This window comes from Corvus kubaryi, unplaced genomic scaffold, assembly GCF_017639235.1.
Source record: "Corvus kubaryi isolate FWS band 111438036 unplaced genomic scaffold, C.kubaryi_AGA036_p1.0 133, whole genome shotgun sequence".
Lineage (NCBI taxonomy): Eukaryota > Metazoa > Chordata > Aves > Passeriformes > Corvidae > Corvus > Corvus kubaryi.
In genome coordinates, this window is record NW_024580667.1 from 3,787,577 (window position 1) to 3,804,388 (window position 16,812).

General features: G+C 42.9%; 2 long non-coding RNA genes across 2 annotated transcripts; both read right to left on the minus strand.

The window, feature by feature from the left end:
- Nucleotides 1–2,066: 2,066 nt before the first annotated feature.
- Nucleotides 2,067–4,659, minus strand: LOC121667693. The gene is made up of 2 exons (XR_006017135.1): nt 3,929–4,659; nt 2,067–2,811 (listed from the first exon to the last, which is right to left on the minus strand). It is a non-coding gene; the product is annotated as an uncharacterized LOC121667693 (long non-coding RNA).
- A 159-nt stretch (nt 4,660–4,818) lies between these two features.
- On the minus strand, nt 4,819–15,450 carry LOC121667699. Its single transcript, XR_006017136.1, has 3 exons — nt 15,305–15,450; nt 8,841–9,091; nt 4,819–5,040 (listed from the first exon to the last, which is right to left on the minus strand). It is a non-coding gene; the product is annotated as an uncharacterized LOC121667699 (long non-coding RNA).
- Between the last annotated feature and the right edge of the window lie 1,362 nt (nt 15,451–16,812).

Consider the following 16,812-nt stretch of genomic DNA (forward strand, 5'->3'; position numbering starts at 1 on the left):
GTCAGAAGAAAATCTCAATGTAAGCATTTTCTCAGGTGTCCAAAAAGCTATATTAGGAATAAGGCCTCAGAGGAATAAAATAAATAATTCTGTTTTATTTCAAGTGTGACAAATATTTTTATAATTGTTCCTACTGCTTATTACTGACCCAAAACTCAGGGCAGATTAAAATATCAAGAGACAGGCCCATATGGCAAACATTCATGGTTATGCTAAGCATTTAATGGATGGATGAGCAGAGGGGGAAAAGAAGAGCTGCAGATTCTAACACTGAAAAGGACATTGGGCATATTCTCTGGGTTGCGAGGAGGGAGGAATATGATGAAAAGGGTGAATTGAGAATCATAGAATCATAGGATGGCCTAGGTTGGAAGGGAGATCAAAGGCCATCAGCTTCCCTGCCATGGGCAGGGACATCTTGCACTGGAATGGGAGGCAATAGCTGAGTTGAGATCTTCTCTTCTACCTTCTGTATTTCAATGAAGATGGAGTGTCTGGGAGAGGGGATGTCCAAAGAGACAGGGCAGCTGAATCCCATGTGTGCCCCAAAACACAAAGTTGGAGAAGCAAGTGTCCAGTGCCAGAAAGCAAACTAATAGGTTTTTAGGACACAGAAATCTATGAGGCAGGCTCTTGGGAGCTGAGTAGGGTTCCAGCCTCAGCTCCTTGAAGGCTGAAACCCCCAGTTCCTCCATCCAGTGCTCCTGTGCCCACCCTGGGTTGGGTGGGAACACCTCAGCAGAGGAAGCTCCACCTTGCACAGCTGCAACCCATCTGGACAGCAGGCTCCTCAAAGCATGCTTAACTTTGTTTACCTACAGCAAAAGCCCTAAAGGGGCTTTTAAGATGGTTAAGCTGCATTTTTTCTCATGTTTGAATCATGCTTTATTTCTCCATGCCATATGTTAATGTTGAGGTGGCTGGCCAGCAACACAACCCTGCCCAGGCAAACTCTTAAAAACCATGTTCGTGTTGCCTACAGTTTGGCTTGCAGAGATAAAATAATGTAATAATAAATCCTCCTCCCCCACCACTGGGGAGCTTTGGTTTTCCAAAATTAAATAACTTAGTGGATTGTGGCAGTGCACAATTTACCCTTTCAGCATGTGAGTCACAATCCACTTTAATTACTTAAGTAATTCAGTCCCCAAGCCTCGTTTACAGTGGGCACAAAGTGCTTGGCATCCAGCCCGTGATTTGTAGACGCATCTGAATCTCCCACATGCGTGCAGTGCTCCCCTACATAAAACCTTATATATTCCTATGCTCCTTCCAGGAGTTATATATTATTTACATCATCATTGCAAACATGCCAGAAGAGCACTGGAGTTTTCTCTGGAGTTCAGCAGCCTTTTCATGTTCCCTGTGCCTGAAAGTATATTAAACATTCCTGCTTCATCCTGTACCTCTGCTTTACTGACTACACATCCTGTTTTATGCAGGGCAGTGCTCCCGCTCTATGTAGGTGAAGTTTTGTTTTCTCACATAATGCAGCTGAAAAGGCAGCTGTAAAGACTGAGAAAAAACAGAAGGAACCAGGCAATAGTAATATTTCCTCCTCTGAGCATTTGAAAGGGTTCAGCTAGAAGTGAAGGAGAACTGAAAACCAAAAAGTTAGATGGGATCACCAGCATGGAAACAAGCTGGGATTGCCTCTGCAGTAGTGGTAACTGGTAGGATGGAACATGGAGAAAGATGAGGAAGGCAGCCCTGCAGAGTTCCCGTGTGCATGGCTGCTCTGCAAAGTACCTCTCCTCAACTGCCTTGAGTTCTGGGAAATTGTTTATGTGGCTTTTGGAGCCTTTGTTCTCAAATGGATCCTTTGCTGCTTCAGATATTGATCAGCTTACAAGATTCTCTGGGCAAACACAAGAGGAAAAAATTGTTTGGGAGACAAATGGAATATTGCAGAAAGTAACATTTCTAGAGCACACATTAGAACCAGATGTTCCACTCAAAAGTATTTGTGGTCAGGGACTATGCCGAGAAACTAACTGCTATAAAGAGAAAAACCCAGAACTGCAGCACACTGGATACAAGAAAAAGTTACACCAAGAGCAAAAATGTCGGCGACTGAATCTCAGACCCAGACTGGCAGGGAATCTGAATCGTTTATTCAAAGGACTGAGTTGGTTTTACACACTTTTCTAAGGCACACTATTTCCTTATATGGTGTGAGCTATCTCGTGTTGCCACATCAGCATCACACTTCGTAGGGGTCTGCCCTGTGACACCTCTTCCCCCAGGGCCCGGTGGAGACAGAGCCTGTCTGTGCCGCCATGTGCTCCTCTGTTCTGCCATGTGCCTCTGCAGGCAGGTTTTACAGCTCACAGCTCAATTCTACCTTATAATTCCCCATAAAAAAATATTGCAGAAGGATATATTAGGTGTCTTACCATCTGACAAGTCTAATTACAGGTTACTATCCAAGCCAGAAAAGGGTTGGATCCAGCTCCCACCTTTCCACAGATGTACTGCTGGATTTTGACCAAACCACGTAGGCTTCACTTCAGTGTTGACTAAGGACTTGAGGGCTTTGCTGCACTGAGGAGTTTTATTTTCCTCTCTCTCTGTGCCTTACTCATAAGCGCTGGATGCAGCCGAGGGGCGGCAAGTCCTGGGAGGGCTGGCGGGAGAAGTGCTGGCATGGCAAGGTCTGCACGGCCCTTTCTCCAGGGCACCACACAGAGTGTGGGGAGGAGGAAGGTGGCTGTGAGTCCCTCAGGGCCTTTTCCATCCCAGCAGACTCTTCCTGGGGCAACAATCCCTTTGTAAATGGGGACTGGGCTGTTTCTCTGACATTTTGAAGAGCTGCAAGGGACAAACACATTGATACATTCGGGTCTCCCACTTGAGACAGTGATGGAAGATGCAGAAAAGCACACAAATAAAAATAAATACGACAGCCATAAATTTTAAAAGCTTTACAGAAGAACACAGTTGTCACACCAAAGAGCAAAGCTTCACCCGGCTCCATGCCCCGAGTGTGGTCAGAAGGGAATGCTCAGGTGAAGCACACGAGAAGCAATGCAGGCACTGAGTGACCCTCCCCTCTCTCACAGCTTCTGGTGACATAGGGACTTCTGGGCTTTCATCCTGGACACAATTTTGAGCAGAAACTGATGGCCCTATCCTCTGCCAAATTGCGCCATCAGCTTTTGAGCCCATTTGTTATTTTGGTCTCCCTAATATCCCATGGCCATGACTTGCACAACTTCACCACATGCTGGGTGGTGAAGTGTTCCCTTTTTAAACGCCCAGCTGATTTCATCAGCCCTTATTCTTATATTGTCAGGAATGGTAATTAATCTCTTTCCTCAACTACCCATTACCATTCATGACGTTATCAGGCTTCATCTCTTCCCCAAGCTGAAAATACCCAATGTATTTTGCTTTTCCTCAAACAAAAGTCACTCCATTCACTGAGCCTGCTTCTCCCTTTTTCTGGGGCGCTTTCAGCTCTCCATTCCAAGCTGTGGTGATGAGTTCACTGCATAATATTCAGGATAAAGATACATCATGAATTTATGTGGTAGCATTACTAATTTTTTCTGTTTGTTCTCTATTCTTTCCCTAACAATTCCTAACAATCTTTTTGACCACCGCTGAGCAATGAAGTGATTTGCACAGGGACTTGTCAGTAACAACTCCCAAATCTCCTTCCTGAACATCTGAAGCTAATTTAGAGACTGTCATTCTGTGTCATCCTGGAGTGCTTTTTTCCCCCATATGCATCACTTTGCATCTATTGACATTGAATTTCTTCTGTCATTTTATTGCCCAATCACTAAGCATTGTAAGATCCTTCTCTAAAGACGAAAATCAGAAAATTGATAGTGAAATTAGGCCAATTTCATGTTAAATGTATTTGTAATTTCATGGGAAGCACAGTCAATATGCGAAGAATGCAACTCAGAGAAAAACATACCTCTTGCTGCCAAAAAGTCCTGGGAAGTTCATTTCATGGAGGATCTGACCTTTAGAGGAAATAAATTCTTTTCCTCAGTTGTGTGTGGCTGAAGGAATTACAGCTTTCCAGTCTAAACCTCGATTCTGAGATATCTATGATGCAGGGAACGCTGAATTTGCCAACCAGGCAATGTCTCAGGGGGACTAACTAAGCCTGTGCAATTCAGAAAGTATTGACATGCCAGCCAGGATAGCAACACCCTGACAAGGCTCTGTCAGGTCTGACAAGGCTGTGGGTTGGTGTCCTGACACCCCGGTGCAGGTACACCTCCTGCTTTGTTGCTTGCAGCCCCCTGGAAGTATGCTTTGAGAATTATTTTCATTAATAGCTTCCTCTAATGATTTTCAAGTCACCTGTATAGGCCATCTACACCTCCCAGCTGTTATCTATGTCACCAAAGGGCACATCCCCCTTGGAGAAGAACAAAACTGTTCTCTCTGCACAAGGAGAGAGATGAAGAGAACTTGTTTTCACTGTAACAAGCGAGTTTAATTGTGCACAAGGTAAACCAGACCTGACACCTGCATGTGGGCGCCGGCATAAGCCATGAGGTAGCTCTGGTTGTAGACTTGCATGAATAAATCCTGCCCATGAAAAAGGTGACAGGACTTTGGAGAGGTTTGATGCCACCTCCTGTCCTTCTCAGGTGAAATGTTTTGAGCTGCCAAAGCCAAAGGTTTCCTTCCTTCCTCCCTCCCTCCCTCCCTTCCTCCCTTCGTCCCTCCCTCCCTCCTTCCCTCCTTCCTTCCTTCCCTCCTTCCCTCCTTCCTCCCCTCCTCCCTTCCTTCCTCCCTCCCTCCCTCCTTCCCTCCCTTCTCCCCCTCCACCATCCCTCCCCATTGCCTTGACTCCAGGAACCTTAATTAAGCGAATGAACAGACCTCTGCTTTAGCACACACAGTCTTTTACCCATGTTAAATGAGTTTGCTGCATCCAGTGTCATCACAACTCTGAAATTCCACATGGAGCACTTTTCACTAAGCTGCATGCAATTATTTGTTCAGGCTCTGGTTCTGTCTCCACTGAATGCAAGAGCACTGACTTCAACACAAGGAGTAGCAGGCACACAGCTGGAAAGAGAAAAAATGTGAATTAAAAGTCATTTAATCTCATTTAATCACATTTCCTCTCCTCCTTGACCAACATATTTAGAAAATAAATAAACTCTCTGAAAAGGAAAACTATTAAGTTAGTTTCAAAGTCAAGTTCATGCCAACTAATATTATCTATTTCAGGACTTCCTGCCCTGCTTATCTCATTTTAATTAACCTATTTCTGACCTGGACCATGTGTTTGCCTGGCAGACACAGTCCCATTTCTGAAATTGCTCTTGGCTCAATAAAAGAGTCTGTAGTGGTGTTTGTGACCAACATTGCTGCTACGTATTTCCTGTAGCAGAGCTAAGGGCAGCATGAGAGGGAGGCTGGGAAGCAGATGTGGAACAGGAGTATTGTGGAGTGAAGACAGGGATTTTTGCTCTAAATGCTGCACATTGAAGCAGTTGATAAAACAACGTGGTTGACCTGCTCTGTCTCCCTGTTCCTACAGCTCAGATGTCTGGACACAGTCCTGGAGCCAAAGAAAGCACAATCAGCAGAATTTCTATTCATTTTTATCTTCTAAAGTGCAGATTTAACATCCTCCTGTGCACAGTGACAAACAGGCCATTGAGGGTGATAATAAACTTGCTTCCCAAATGGAGCCCATCCTTTTATTTAAAATCTGAAAATAAAGCCAATAAAATTCGCAGACTGCAGATACCACCTGGAGGTCTCAAATGCATGTTGTGAAGAAGGCAACAGCGCTGAAAATATGCAGTTTTAACTGCCAAAGAGTCTATCTCATGATTTTAGTAGCAATTTGATGCAGCCCTGGACAGCAAAAAGAAAGACATTAATCCACTTATCCAACAAATCCTATCCTCCAAAAAGTACAGAGGCTCAGACTAGGGCAAAACAGGGCTTGAACAGCTCCTCTTCCAGTGCAGAAAACTGCAATGAGAAGGAAAAGAAAAGGGAAAGGGAAAGGGAAAGGTAAAATACCTTTATCTGGGCAAGTGAAAATACAGGAATATGTATGAATGTCAGTAAATACAGGAAACCAATGCTCTGAATAGATAATTCCACAGCTGATTCCTTTTCTCCCAACTCTTTTTCTTATTGTGTTCCAATAATTAAAATAAAATGGTGGCTATTCAGTGTAGGAGAGCTGTGTAAATACAAACTAAACACAGCCAGCTATGAACAGTGATTTAGAAAGAGAAAAGCAGGTAACAGGCAGTTTAGAAGAAATTCCTGCTGGGAAGGCAAATGATGGCAGGATCTAACCAGATGTTCTGGAAAAAGGGTGTGTCTGAGCTGCCTTGGAGTTGGTGATCTCACACTGTGGCACCGTGTCTGTGTGGCCTCACTGCAATGTGACTCCCCTGAAGTCCTTTGCTGGACCCCAACACCTTCCAGCCTGGACCAGCCACAGACACTGCAGTGCCTTGGAACACAGACAGCTATGAACATGAAAGCTGAAGATAAAAATAAACACAAGTCCTTCTCTTCCATCCTAAGCTCAACTGAAACATAACACAGTCCCAAGCAGAGAGGAGATAATCTTAGATGTTGCTGCCAGCCTGTTTACTTGCTTATTGTCAGATGATAAATGCTGGCAAGTCCTCATCTTCTCTTTTACCCCTGAAAATGTTGTTTCCCACAGTTTCTCCAGTCAAAGGCATGCTAAGGTGGACATCAGCTAGGGTGGAAGCACAAAGCCAAGCTGTGCACTGCTAGTGGTGGCAAGGCTGCTCCAGCATCATGCCCCCGGGCTGCTGTGAGGCTCAGCATGATTTCCTCACACTTCCCTTTCTTGTTCAGGGTAATTATATTTCCCATGGATGGGAAAATATACTCTGGCAGCCAAGGTGAGTCTTCAGCATCGTGAACAGGCTGGGCTTGAACACAGACATCACAGCTTTCACCTCTAGACAGGGCAGCCACAAATGAAATTGAAACGTTAGAACCCTTAAATGCAAAGTGTGTGTCTCTGGCAACAAATTACTATATGCCAGCTGCTGTACCAATTAGCAACACAGGTCTTTTGTGCCTCTCCTCAGATCTGAAAGATAAGAAATACCAGTTCCTGGGAGTAGGATGTAGAAGAGCATCATCCAGCATCACTAAAGGTGATCAACTGCTTAATCAACTGCTTCCCTCCCGCACTGGTCAAGGAAGAAGAATTTGCTTTTCAAAATACTCTTTTGTCTCTCTTTTAGGAAGAATTTTCTGCTCGTTGTCCTTGACTGACTCAGACCAGCCCAATCCTCAACTGGGCAAAACATCTCTGGGAACTAAAAAGTTTGTTGTGAAACAGAGCTGGGAATATTACACCAAAACACAGTGTTTGGATGCTGTTTAATCAATGTTTCATCTCAGAAATATGAACATGTTCTGTCTGACAACAAAGCAAACAATTTCTCTGCAAGAACGTTATTTATCTAAATAAAATCTAAAGCAGAAAAAGGTTAAAAGGATTAAATAGTCCCAAAATGAAAAATCACTTTTTAGATTAAATAAAGCATTTGAGTTTCAGTAAAGAATCCTTAAAAATACCATTCTTGGCTCAGCATCAGAGGAACATTTTTCCATTCTTTTACTTCAATTGCCATTCTGACAAAACTAATATTCACCTCTCTCTTCCACGGCGTAAATTCAAAGCAGTAGTATCCCTATCTTCCCAGACAATACTGCATGCTTTCCTAAGAAGGATTTCTTCTGAAGTTGAGATGTCTTGAGCACAAAACCTATAAACAGATACTGAGGAAGGTGACTTGGGACAGCTGTGAGTTGTATAAAGGGCAATTTCCTTACTCAATGAGAGGAGCAAAACTGGGTTCAACTCATACCCACTTATCCAGCTGTCTGTAATTTTTTTGTCTGTAAAATTACCTTCCCACAATAAGTAGGGAAGGTCCTGTAGGTCAAGGCTTAGAGATATTCATAGAAAGCAGAAGGCAAATGTTTTTGCCACTCTAGTAGCTGTAGCTTTGCCACTGAGTTATTTGTCATAAGTCTATCTGAACATCCAGGTATGACAGAAAATGACAGATCTTAAATCAATCCTCTCACTTACTACCAATTGCAAAAGCAGCTTTATTTTATATATGTAAAGAGCTTCCACTTAGACATCATACACGCACTGTAATTTCAAATAAGCAACGTTTTAAACTTCAGCTAACAAGACCTAGAGTTAAAAGCCTGATGATTAATCCATCACTTCACCTGTCTTCCCAAATTATACATGTTTAGCCAAATAAAGTATTAACATTCTGCATTTTACATACAGGAGCACAAGATAAAATAATCTACTGTGACAAATGTTTCCAGAGGGGGAAAAAAAAGATTTGCAAACTGTTGACAAAACTGACGTAAGGCACCAGAAGCTCTCAGAGATTTCATAAGCAAAAGGCTGAGCTTTTTGAATGCCTCACTCCTATTTTCTGAATGCACTTGTGGTGAATTACACCACTGGGGGTTTGCTGCTGTTGTTCCTGATGAGGGAGCAGGAGGAGAGCAACTGGGATGGTTCCTGGGCCTTTCCCCATTGCCATCAGTCTCACATCACGCTGAAAAAAAACATAGCTGGAGACGGGAGAGGTAAGAACTAAGGAGCAGGAGAGCTGCAGACCAGGCTCCATCCAGCAGCATGCTGGGGATGGCAGGAGCTGCCCGGCGGCTCCTCACAAAAGCAGCCTGAGATTGTGCAGGGACTGACTCAGAGCAGACCAGGAGCGAGCACATTAAAGAAGCAATGCCAGCTTGAGAAACACAACCAGAATAGCACAGAGTGCTGTGACACATAGGCAGGGAAACAGGCTCATTACCTCATGCATATGTTTGGAAACTGTTTTCGAGGGAGCTTTTCTGGTGGTAGGTACAGTTTGTTCCTCATACTCATTTAGCTAGGTAACATTTTCACTCATTAGGGAGAAACACAAACCAGCTAGAGCAAGGCTGTGACACATCCTGGCTCATGTCTAGGCTTGAGCTGAGAGGCTGAAACTATGTCACCAAACCTGTGAACTCTTTGTGGGGTGTTGGATGTGACAGAGCCAGGCTGCTCGCTGAGGAGGACCTGAAATGACAGGAAAATCAAGACATATTTTTAGCACATTTATACAGCACGTCTTGCACTTCTGTATCAATATAAAATCTTTATCCTAGGAGGGATGCTGCACAAGCATGCAACAGAAAGGCATCAAGGGAAAGCGTTTGTTGAGGGAAGGCTGCTTCTTGGGCTGTAAGTCATTCCTTGGACCTGCTTATGCTTTTTGCTTACTGTCATGATGTAATGCTTAAGAGCCCAAGTTTTTACTGATTTTCCTCCAATGATGCCATCTACTAATGTCTTGTTAGCAAGCACTGTCACCAGCATATTATGGCAGTATTAGACACTATTTAAGGAAAAGAGTGGAGAGTGCCTTGTTCTGGCTGCTCCTCAGCACAGTCCTTCTCCTCAGGTGGGGCTACTGCCACCTTGGTGGAATCTTTAACTGAACACTGCAATCCCAGAGGCAAGAAGTCTGGTAGAATTTCAGCCTATGAATGGCCAAGGCACCAGTAATCCAGTTTTCCAGTTTATTCTGGCATCAGTCTTTTGAGTCTGTTACAAGGCTTAGTGATTTCGGATCCCCAGTTTTAGTGCCAGCAACATGCAGAGTTTACACTGCAGAATGAGCTGGAGATGCTGCCATTGTGTTTTAGTTCTCTTGATGGAAATTTTTTTCCATTCATTTATTCAAGCACCTTTCAAGTCCCAGATAAGATTTCAGCATCCTACAGCAAGTCTCACCACTCGGGGAGGTGCTGAATATCTCCTCAGCCTTTCTGAACCTGACAGTTGTCCCTTTTCCTTTATTGCTCTCGTCTGTGCCTTGGACACCAAGTGTCTTGGGATGACTTTATGATGTTGTATCCCCTATCACTGCTCTATGCCTAGAAACTAATTTTGTGCCTTTCTGTGCCTTTAAACTGAGCCTGAGAGGGGGGAGAGGAAAAAAATCCAAGCAAACTTTTCAAAGCAGTTGTTCAAGGACACAGATACACACTCCTCTGCGTTCTCCTGCTGTGGGGAGAAGAGCAGAGGAAGCACCCTTCTTGCTTTTCAGCCAGCTTTCAGCTCCTTTTCTCCAGAGGGAGATGGAGAGTTGAATTTTGTTTTCCTGGATCTTCAGGGTTTTTTTCCCTTCTTCTCTTCTGGACTGTTTCAACATCAGAACACATCGGGAGAATTTTCCACCGAGGCCCTGGAGGTGGGCCCACACTAACCCAGCTCCAAGGAGGAGGAGAGAGACAACACCTACAGAAGGACTCTGAAATCTTCCCAGGTTTCACTGCACAGCGAGAGGTTTTATTAATTAGCATTATTATCCTTTTTCTGTGTGTTTGTTAACTAAACAGTTTTTATCTCTTTCACTTTCCTCCGAGGAAAATTTCTTTTTTTTCCCTGAACCTGGTGGGGGAGGGCTGGTTGTAACCTGCCTTCTATCAGAGGATATTTTCCTCCAAATTTGTGCAAATCGGCACACTGAGGAATCCCTGGCTCACTGCCAGATTTGCATGGGTTGTCACTTGGCACGTCCTTGCCCCAGAACCACATGTTTCAATGGAAACCGAGAGTGGCAGTGGCTTTCCCACCAGACCCCTTCAAAAACTTCAGCCTTTCTCAGGCATGTTTGTTTTGGCTGTTCCAAAGTTTCCTCTCCCTTTAATAGATGGCAAATGCATTATCCAGCACAAACAGGGAGCGCATATGACGTGGTGGAGGGACAAAACAGATGGCACATGAGTCACTCCCATTCGCAAAGTCGGCGATGAAAACATGCTCTGCTTTAGCATCCTGCTGGAGGCTTCGTGCAAAAGACAATTGAGGAGCAATGCTTGGCACTGAGTGCCTGCAGCCTTCCAGGTGAGAAAGGGACTGCTGCTGAAGTCCTCTCTTTGTGCATCCAGAGCAATCTAGGAAAGGGCTTGGGACTGTGGCAAGCCCCTGGTAAAAGTGCTGCCGAACAACAGCCGACTCCCCTGCATGATGTGAGGGCACTGAACCATCCCCAGGGCCACGAGCTCCCTGTACTTCTTCAGAGTATTAAACTTCCTTGTCACATTTTTTCCACCTTCTTTGCTATTTGCTTTAATTCCCTGTGCCTGGCAGCACTAGGAATGTTCCCTGTGTTCTTTTCTCTTTTTTCTCCCCCCCACTCCCACAATCTTTCCATGGGTAATGGATTTTATATGCTAACTCACATCACTGAAATACCATGAATGACACAAGTAGGAGTAGAAGGCATTGGTTATGCTCTTGCCAGGAAAGATCCTCAACCTATTGGAAATAATGATTATTTGCACTGTATAAATTGGATTTCTGCCATGAACAATATTAGAAGCAAAAGGCAGTGAGCAGTATTACTCTGCTGCTGAGTATTCATTGTGTTAAAACAAAAATAGACATAGTATCAGATAGCTACCACCTGGAAACTGCATTATATATTTGGGTGAGAATACAGTTCCAGTCTGCAAACATATTTGCACATGATTACTTTTACATATTGCAAGAAATTTCCTTGAAATTCAGTGCATGTAACATTAATAGTCTTTATTCATATTTGCAGAAGACATTCTTAGCTTACAGGAAGAGGCACAAAATAGCTCTTTCTAGCAAGTGGGTTTAATTAATTTTCTCTCATAATTCAGTAAAGGAGGATTGTTGGATTCAAAGACATATAATCAATGAGCATATTATTAGTTATTTCTAATTTAACTGTCCAAATGTAGCATTCCTTAGATACCAAAAGACATTTCACTTCATATCTAGAAGAGATTCTTTTTTCCTAAAAACAAGCCAGACTTATTCTCAAAACTATCTGAAAACTAAAATTTGGATTTCAAAGAAGAATTGCTTTTATTGTTAATCAGAATCTTCCACAAAAAAACAAAAAATAAAAAACAAACAAACAAAAAAAACCCCAAAAAAACCAAACAAAAAAATAACAAACAAAAAAAACCCTTCAAATGTGAAACCTGATAAATTCAAGATACATACACAGAGAGAGACTTTCTCCTTTTTTCCCTGTTTCCTTTTCACACTGGCACTGTAAAATCAATAACATCAAAATTGTTCTGGTTTTGCTTTTCATTTTCCTTTTTATTGCCTTCAATAATTTTGAAATTTCCTCGTCTTTGAAAATGAAAAATGAAACAGTCCCATCTTTGTGCCACACTGCAAGCACTAGAAAGACTTTCCAAAGTTCCAATAGCAACCAGCAGCAGAAACATTTGAAAATGCAAAAAAAATTGTTTGTGTGGGCAGAGGTGGCTGTTAAGCTTTCATTTTACTGTCCCCAGTTTTGAAGAAATATTTGACACTTAAAATTTCAAAGCAGTCAGACTTTGGTGTTTCAAACGTTTACAAGAATTCCTTTTGAAAAACTGTGTAATGTCAGACAGAACAATGTTCAGAAAAAAACCCTAATGGTGGCAGATGCTGGTTATTTGCACTGGAGTCCCAACAGCAAAGAGCACCAGTAGAAGCAACCCTTCCCAAATACTCAGAGTAGCAGTGCTCTAATAAAGGAAAATAACTTAAACAAAACCCATAATTTGTCTCTTACAATGTCTCCTCCTAATTGAGGAGATCTGGTAAGGAGAAATACATTTCTTAGTGGTCACTGGTCCTGCATGAACTCATCTTAGGCATCTAACATGTGGAACTTTACAGGGATCTGATTTTCACACGTTGTGCAAAATCAGACCCTTCAAATGTGTTTCAAGTTCAAAGCCTTGAACACAGCACATTTCTTGGCCCATGCAACACCATACATGCAAATTACACCATGATAGAGACATTTCTGCACACAATTCCACAGACCAGTACACAGAATAAAAAAAATACAAAAATTCATAAATTGAGAGAAGAAATAGTATAAATCCGATGTCATAGATAAAAAAAAAAGGCCTAAAACCAAAGCATCCTATTTTTTCATTGCTAATGATGCAATCTGATTTTGCACCAGTTAATTGGCTTTGATCTTTGTCTGTGTCACCCTCCTGTGCAGACAAATACAATAGCTGATTTCTGCAGCAGTGTTTCCCACTACAAGGGGGAGAGGGAAGGATTCACAGCTTCTCAGGCTTGGGCTGGTGTCTGATCGTGGATCTGCTGCCAGACTCTGCCTGGGAGAGTCACACACAGCCCCTGCACAAGGACTGTATCTGCACAATTCAGGGAACTCAGGTGGAACTAAATGTACTTTCTCAGCATCCACATACTTTGTACACAGTCAAGAGATGGCCTGAGCCTCACAAGCTATGCTGAATAAGCAAAACAGTGCAATTTTAGAGTGGAAAATGTAAAAGAAAGTCCTCCTTTGTGTCACATGTGGGCAGGTGAAGGTGCATCCTTCAGTCAGCCTGTAGCTCAAATTCTGTAGGACAGAAAGGTTACCAAAATCAGAAAATATCCCAAATTTAAGCAGACCTGGTTCATCTCAGAATGGCACTATAATTGCTGAATCTAAGCAAAGCTTTTAAAAAAAATGGAAACTGGACAAAAGTGTAACTGGGAAGCTTACACATAATGCCAGCATAGGTGTACCCTAAACCCACCATGTCTTTCTGCAAGTAGCATGAAATAACACTCTAAGAGACACAAATAACTTTAATATATCCTCTTCAATACTCAGCTAAGGCATTGACACCATATTAGACTTAAGGAGATGACAATGCTTTAGCTGCATATATTGATCTGCCCACCAGACCCCAAAAAAAGGACATGTGACCACATGGTGAACACCTGCCACTGGCTTTTTGGTTGACTTTTCCACCTTGACTCTGGCATGGGGAAAACTTGATATTCATAGCATCATTAACATTTCCTCCATCTGATCTATGTATTAAGGAATTACAAGCTGTCACATTATTAATTTTTTACTTGGGCATTGTTTTTTGGACAATAAATCTTACTTTCCTTTTCATGTTGTTCCACACGAAGGACACTAAAATCAAAAATTGCATGGCTTTTTAAATGAATTTGAAGCAATGAAGTGTCTGCACATGTAATCCCTGGGTCCTGAGACTTTAGCACCTCAATTTGAACATGAAGAAATGCAAGCTGCATGTCCGGGAGAGTGGAGACTTCCTGTTAAAGTCCAAATAAATCTCAGATGCAAAAATTAAGTCCCTATTCCGAAAGCATCTCTCACCAATAGGTTAACACAGCATTCAATTTGCATGTCCAGTACTTGGCTTGGCTTTACAACTCCTTTTCAGTGCATGGTCAAAACCCATATGGAAGATTTTAACTCAGTCAAATGTCTGCTGTCATCAGGATTTACTCAGCTCTCTTCAGCTGTACAGGCAGGAACAGAGCAAAGGATCGCCAAAGTTAGGACGAGTCTCTCACTGACTCAAACCACCTGGCAAAAGTGAATTCCTTGAGTCTAGGGCACTCATCCCACAAATGCCTATAAACTAATAAAAATGTACAGCCTGCAGGAATGCAATGAAATACAGTACTGAACTCAAGCTGTTGAATGAGCAGCACAGCCAACCACTCCCCAGGATGGTTCATTGATTAGTCAACACCAATGCAGAAAGCTCCACATGGATAATTTATGGTTCACATACATATCACGTTATTATAACGTTTTCCTGTTCACTCAGAGATAATAAGAGACGTACTCCAAATCAATATTTATTATTTTAGTTTTCCTTCCTCCCTGCTGTTAAGCTTGACATCCTTCTCCTCCCCCATTTATAGCCTGCCATTGCTAACTGAACCCCTCCACAACCTCTGAGATAAGTATCTGGAGGAGATCCATATATCATGATAGCAATAAACCAATCCCTCCAGACACATTTAACCACAATGCAATACTGTCAAGCTCTGAAGACAAGTTGTTCCCTGAGGAGCAGAACTACTGAACCTTGATTTCCTGCAGTTCAATGTCCTAGAGCTTTCCTTTTTAACCCCAAACAATGCCTCTCTGCTTCCAGCACTGTAAGTTCACCACATGTCCCCTCTGTGCTGTACATGTCCCTGTAATATTTTGCCTTGCAGTTATCCCCAGTTGCCTTCACATCTCCCAGGCTTTCTGGTGACTCCATTTCTCCTTCATTCCCTTGCTGCTCTTTTCTGTCTTGACACCTGGGCAGGGGACAGTGGGACTAGGGTGGAAAAACAGATTGGAGAGTTGGTCTGCCACCTGGGCGGCTCTGGGGCTGCCAAACCCAACACAGAGCACTAATTTGTTCAGACAAGTCATGAAGAAGACCTCTGTCCTTTACCCACCTGGTGGAATTGATTAATTAGGATGGCTGGAGAAACTCCCCCTTCTCAGGTTTGGTTTGAAGTGCCCAAAAGGATCACAAGTTGCCAGAGGGCCATCAGACAGGAGACAGAAAACCTTCACCTTCTTCTCCCAGTACCACAAAGCCAAAAACTTGCTGCCCCACCCCACACTCTGCTTTTCAGTCAGTAGTCAACTGACTCACACAAATGCACATGATCTTCACCAGACTGACCAAACTCTTCTCGAGGCAACTTTACATGACACCAATCACCAATTTTTTTGATGTCTAGTGCTAAATTTACATGAAATAGATCTGTTGCTTATTGCTGTCGATGTTGCCAAGCCAAATCTATGAGAATGTCAAACTTGGTTACACTGCCGATGTTTTGCTGTCTCTGAGGCGGAACATTTCTTTCATTTTTGTGTTATTTACACAATTTCCTTGTTCAAAAAGAAGGAAAAAAACCCCTAAATATTAGTTGGTGTATAGGTAGAGCTTCAAATTGCCCAGCTAAGAAAAGCAAGGCTGCAGTATACACATTTACTTGTGCAGCTCTTATAAACAAAATTTAGCTGCCTGAATCCTGGTGATTTATACACTTTGGGCAAATATTGAGCTAATATGTGATTCATATCCCCAGGCACACTCGAAAGCCACTCTGTGTTCCCTCCACTGTGTTTTAGATGTGTGCAACAGAATGTTACTGTTTGATCCAAAACATGTGTTATGACTTGCTTCCTTTTCCTTCGGTGTATTAGCAGAGGTTTTTGGCAAGCCTGACTCCTTTTCAAAGGTTATCAGAATAAAACGGTCAGATTATAATTTCATTGACTTGGAGGAAACTGAGAAGGTGGAAAAATACATTTTATGTTCCTCTGTGAGCCAATAGCTGTCCCTGTGGGCAGTCTCTGGCCATGTCTTTTCTTCCATGACTGAAGTTTTACCTTCAAGTCTTGGCTTTCACCAGGAAGAAGTGAGAACATATCCTGAAAGACACTCTGACACCAATTGATCATTTTGCTCACCTAAGACTACAATTTATATGCAAACAGCATGTTCAAGGCTGCCATTCAGCTGCCAGTGAGTGCCCAAACCTGAAGTTTTCTTGGGTCACCTCAGACTTAGCAATGACTCAAGACTGATAGATGAGTCAGGGCTCCTGCTGCAGTTAGGCTTCTGGGAGGTGAAATGCAGGCTGGGCTCACTGGAAAGCAGCAACCAAGCTTGGAGCCTGACAAAGAGCATCTTTCTGCCACCACAGCATGAGGGACACCCTGCACAGGGTAGCCCTTCCCTGAAAGGGGCAGCCTGATTCTGCTTTTCCTTCTGCTTCCCAATTCCCAGCAGAGTCTCTGTGGATATCAAAAGCTGCTCAAGAATGACAGGAGACACGGTGCCAGTAGCTGATGAGTTAATTGCTGGAGTGAGATCAAGGAGAAAAATGGTAAAAAATGGCTGAGGCCATGGTCTCATGGGTGGTGACAGATCGACTTCGCCCAGCTAAAA